The sequence below is a fragment of the Clupea harengus genome, chromosome 23 (assembly GCF_900700415.2).
Source record: "Clupea harengus chromosome 23, Ch_v2.0.2, whole genome shotgun sequence".
Classification (NCBI taxonomy): domain Eukaryota; kingdom Metazoa; phylum Chordata; class Actinopteri; order Clupeiformes; family Clupeidae; genus Clupea; species Clupea harengus.
In genome coordinates, this window is record NC_045174.1 from 11,172,525 (window position 1) to 11,177,410 (window position 4,886).

Consider the following 4,886-nt stretch of genomic DNA (forward strand, 5'->3'; position numbering starts at 1 on the left):
AAGCAGTCCCAGGTTCACTCCACGACTTCTCTAGGAAAATACCATACCAAGACACCATTGTGTCTCGCATACATTCCTTGTATGACGGCGCGAGAGCATGGAAAAAATACAATTAAACAACAGGGTCTAAAATACACGCTGTCTGAAGTTATCACTCGTTAATTTATAAGATTTAGTCAGAAGAAAAACAAACTTTTAATCGCAATGAATCTAGATTAATGAATTTCAAAATGTGAGATTAATTAGTTAGAGAGAGAAAAAAAACGAGGGTCAGTTGTGTTTATGAGCACCGGCTTCTAGCTGTCGGCTCCGCTGCTTAAGAGTACAGCAGCGCATATTTTCAAGTGTAACCATTGAACGGATCCCGTTTAACTGCCACAAGAGTTGTCCATCTTGTAAGTTTAACTGCCACAAGAGTTGTTCATCTTGTAATAAAGATCTCAATGAGGAAACACACTGTGTTTTTTCAATTTTCACCGCATTTTAAAATAGCCTATAAATAGTGAATTTTTATATATAAATATTAATGATTAATCGAAAATCGATCGTTAATTCTCCCGACGATCGATTAAGACAATTGAATCGAATGCCCATCCCTAATATAAAGGTGTTCAATCATTACAATTCAGACTTGCACTTCTCAGAGAGTGCTGGGTTTAGTCTATCATTTGATTGTTTTGTCATAAGTAGAAAAATAACAGAGACATAAAACTGCTGTTTCGTTTGTAACATGTATTAAAACACAAGAAAGTTGGTCTCCAGACCTTTTCATTTCATGAAATCTTTCATTCCTGGAAAGTCCTGAGGAGCAGATGAAGCAGATATGATGGTTAATGACGGCTCTGGCCCACGGCTCCAGCTGTTTCTATTCACCAACAAAACACAACGTCCCCTTTCACCTTTCGCAGACATCACAGTGCACAAAAAAAAAAAGCGGAGCTCGCCACGCTTGTGTGCCGTCTCCTGAGGACACGATGGCACAGGGCTACACCTGAACCATGACTAAACACGCTCTGGTAAACATCAAGCCCCACTGTGAACTATCAGTGGGCCGTGGCCACCTGCCAGGTCTCTGGGCTTGTTCTGCCACAAACAGGGACCAATTGCTGCCATGTGTGTATCAAACAGGACAGAACTGAATATAGGTGGGACCTGCGTGGGTTGAAACAGAAAACAAAATGGTGTGGACCGATAGCACAGTTCAGGTCCGTGATTTGAGAGTTAACCTTTTATGGATGTATTCGCATTCCAAGCAAGGTGGCGGTTACATATTAACCGGTGCATGCGTTGATGATGGTTGCAGACCAAACAGCCCTATACACTGAGGCTAACAGAAAGCTGTCAGCACAAGAGTTGAATCAATTAGCTATTTTTTTTCTCCGGACAATGTTATCAGTCCAGCCCCAGTGCACGCAAAACACACACACACACACACACACAAACACACACACACACACACACACGCACACACACACACACACACACACACAGAGCTCTGTCTTCAGAGAGAGGCATATGGTGTGGTTTATGTCATGCTGTGCGATAGCTCAAGTTAAGCGGAGCGGCGGTAGGCTTAACCTTTAGGAGGAAGCCACGGTGTCTGCTTAAAGGCAGGAAACACATGTGCAAAGACCTGGGGGAGTCGCATCTCTGCATCCTCAATCAACAAGATGGTCCAGTCCAAATGGATCATATCAAACAGCGGCGGCGGCAAACAAACAAACCCACACACGAATGCCCAGGCCTCCTCTTCCTCAACACTACAAAGCAGAGAGGCGTCAGCGCTGGTCTTAAAATAGCCTGCTGGCACAAGTGAGTGTGTCGGAATAACCAGGAGGACTATAAAAACACACACACACACACACACACGCACACACACACACATACTCACTCAATCAGTCACACCTCCCTTTATCACAGACTGGGCCTCTAGTAACCCACAGAGACTAGCCTACTACTCCACCACAACACACACAGGCTTTGTCTGCACTACAGAGCTGGACTGGACGCTGCTCCTGTTTGTTTTCATACTCAAGGGATGTTGTTAACTCACATGAATACACAATCAAACAAGACAGAAACTCAAGCAAGGCGTCACAGTGTACATAAACTTATAATGTACGACACACATTGTGTATTTTTGAATAGAAATTGAACACTGTACATTGTAAGAGGTGCCGTGAAAAGGCTGAATTTCAGAGCTGCATCCTAAATGTGGATACCCGAAGGCAGGTTTAAAGTGAAGCCACTGGGCCAGTGGTCAAGAGAATTTCAAACGCACTAGCCACAGCTGACTCCTGTCCGACTAACGTGAACAAAATGTCCCAAAAAAAACGACCACTCTTTCCGGAGATAAGACCCCTTGAACCCACATCCTGGTCAGTGTTGAGGAGTACAGCACTCTCCCTGGTCTGCAACGACATCTCCCCTTTGAGACCAGGGCTATCAGGCTGAGTGCATTTCCTGGCCAATTCGGAACAGTCCGCCTGTATCAAGACTGCGCCACATTAGCGCCAAGGCTGTCGACCAAAATAAGAAGCACTTGTAACGAGTTAATGAGAGCCTGTTCAACAGAAATGCAAAAGGCGGCCACAAGAGTCAAGGTTCTGGCAAGAGGTTCTGCTTTTCTGACCTCAAGCTCTCTGTTTTGGTTCCCGTGAGCGCTTCGAGAGAACTTGGGAGATGATCTCATCAAAGCAAAACTAGCTTGTTAAGTCAAAATCAAGATCTGGCAAAGGCTGAAAAATCCCCTCAATCTTACAAGGCAGTGACACCAAAATAAATGTTTCCCTAGATTGCTTCTGAAGAAAAATGTGTTTGTAATACGCTTATTAATGGTGATGTGTTTGAAATAGCTGAACCAAACAGACCTTTATCCGGCATTTAAAATCACAGGACATTGCACAGATGAAAGCATACAAATCACAGAAGGCATAAATATGACATACATGACCAAGCAATCACAAAAACAACACGAATAGGCCTCACCGAAAACATTCTTGCTGGGGGCAGCATACCGCTGGATGATGTCAGGTTATGAAAGAATTAACAAACAGGCGTGTGGTGTGCTGGTGATATGCATATACACCGATATGTGCCAAAATAACCAAATCATTCAGCCCTCGATTCTCTTCCGCAAGTTAAGACCGAGGAGCTGAGAGAGTCGGCCCACCACAACATGTGCTGATGTCACTTCTGAGAAATGTGTCACTGAATCTCATGGGACAGAGCACTGGAATGTGATGCCTCCCCAAATCACTGCTTGGGAACAAAAGCTTGTTGAAAAACATGTTTTATTGAATGCCACCACAGCTCTCTTCTGTAATCTGCCCCACAAAAGGTTGTGGCTGTGTGATTAATTTAACATTGCACTTGAAACAAACTCTTTTTCAAGATTAGACAGCATCTATCACATCTGTTGCCATGACATGCTAAGGTCCTTGTTTAACAAACATCTAGCTGGAGACAGCAGCTGAGTAGGTGTCTGGGATGTAAGGTGAACTGGCACACCTGTGAATGACTCACGTACTGTCTACAAAGTGCCACTTTCATCAGTCTCTCCCTGCACCACTGATGTATTGTTGTGTTTCGTTGCGCCTTTCATATCTATGTCTGATTTCAGGTGATGTGGTGTCACAGGAGGCACCTAATGACATTCATCAGCTTCAGAGGAAGACCTGCTTATAACCGCAGACAGTTTTGAGCTCACGAATAAACGCTAGATCCTAATAGCGGTACACCACAAATAACCTTCACAGAATGTACGAGGTATAATTTTGGGACACTAGATAATATTGATAGGCATGCGGCAAGTGATTAGAGATGCCGCATGTCAAAGAATAGAATAGTCTGCATTTTCAAAACAATTTGGCTTAGAAATGTCCCTGGGTGTCAATCAGTTCTCAGTGCCGCAATGGTTGACATTTCCATACATTGTTATTGACAGGACACAGTGAGGAGATTTGGTTATAAAAATAATAAAAGTAGGCTACGATCACGGTTGCTCTTCTGTTAGCCCTTGTGAATACAATTTGGGACTGTCCTGTGTGACAATCGTATTGTAATATACTCGAATGTCAGGGGAGTCTGGAAAGATAAACAACCATTCCAGCCAACTAGGAATATGGCTAGCTTGCTAGCCAAGTTAACGTTATATCTTAATGGCTTAGTATTTTCCCAAAATGAATGTCACATGTGTTGCCTTTACTGTTAGGGAATGACAATTTTTCTGCCGATAACCGAAAAACTCGGCATGACTGACACTATTTTTTACAAAGAAACTGTTGAACGTTAATAAGGCTGGACACAATTGTCTGCCCTGTAATGTTAGCTGGGCAGCTAGCTGGCTGGCAAGCCCACACATCCTACATGCACTATACAGTACTGCATGAGCGACGGATGTCTCATACTAATGTCAGCAAACTGTTAGACAGCATAAGCGGATGAAACAAATAGCTTTTTTTTTCACCTATGAGCAGCCTTACCTTTAGCCTTTGTGTTTGTAAATGCCCACATCAGCGTAGTCGTTGGCTTAATGGTCCACCTTTGACTATTACATAAACAGGACTCAATTTCCTTTTTTTGTTTAGTGCTGAAGTTTTACGCGGAATAAAATGGCCGCTGCTGTTCGTCTGCCCCCAGTGACGCAATCGGGAGCTTTGACTCGACACTTCATTTTCAGGATTACCTGAGGGGGGCGCAAGTGTGAGTACAGAAGTTTACAAACAAATGGGAGTTAGAGCATTCAACTCAGTTGATTGCAATTTGTTGATCTACAATTTGTTTTCTTTACGGAGTCAAAGATGCATTCATGCAGGTAAACAACAAATAATGTGGTACTGAGTACTTTTCATTTCATGCTGCTTCAACATTTTATTTCTACAATC

The 4,886-nt window shown here is 43.2% G+C and overlaps 1 protein-coding gene across 3 annotated transcripts in view; it reads right to left on the reverse strand.

Moving 5' to 3' along the window:
- mrtfba (myocardin related transcription factor Ba) overlaps nucleotides 1-4,705 on the reverse strand; it is a 38,579-nt gene extending 33,874 nt beyond the window's left edge. For 2 of the 3 annotated variants that reach the window (XM_012838932.3, XM_012838931.3), the window contains exon 1: nucleotides 4,485-4,705. The gene's annotated coding sequence lies outside the window, so the exon portion shown is untranslated. Of the gene's footprint in view, nucleotides 1-764 lie in introns of all 3 variants that reach the window. The other variant, XM_031560643.2, reaches the window with a different exon arrangement.
- Nucleotides 4,706-4,886: the final 181 nt, after the last annotated feature.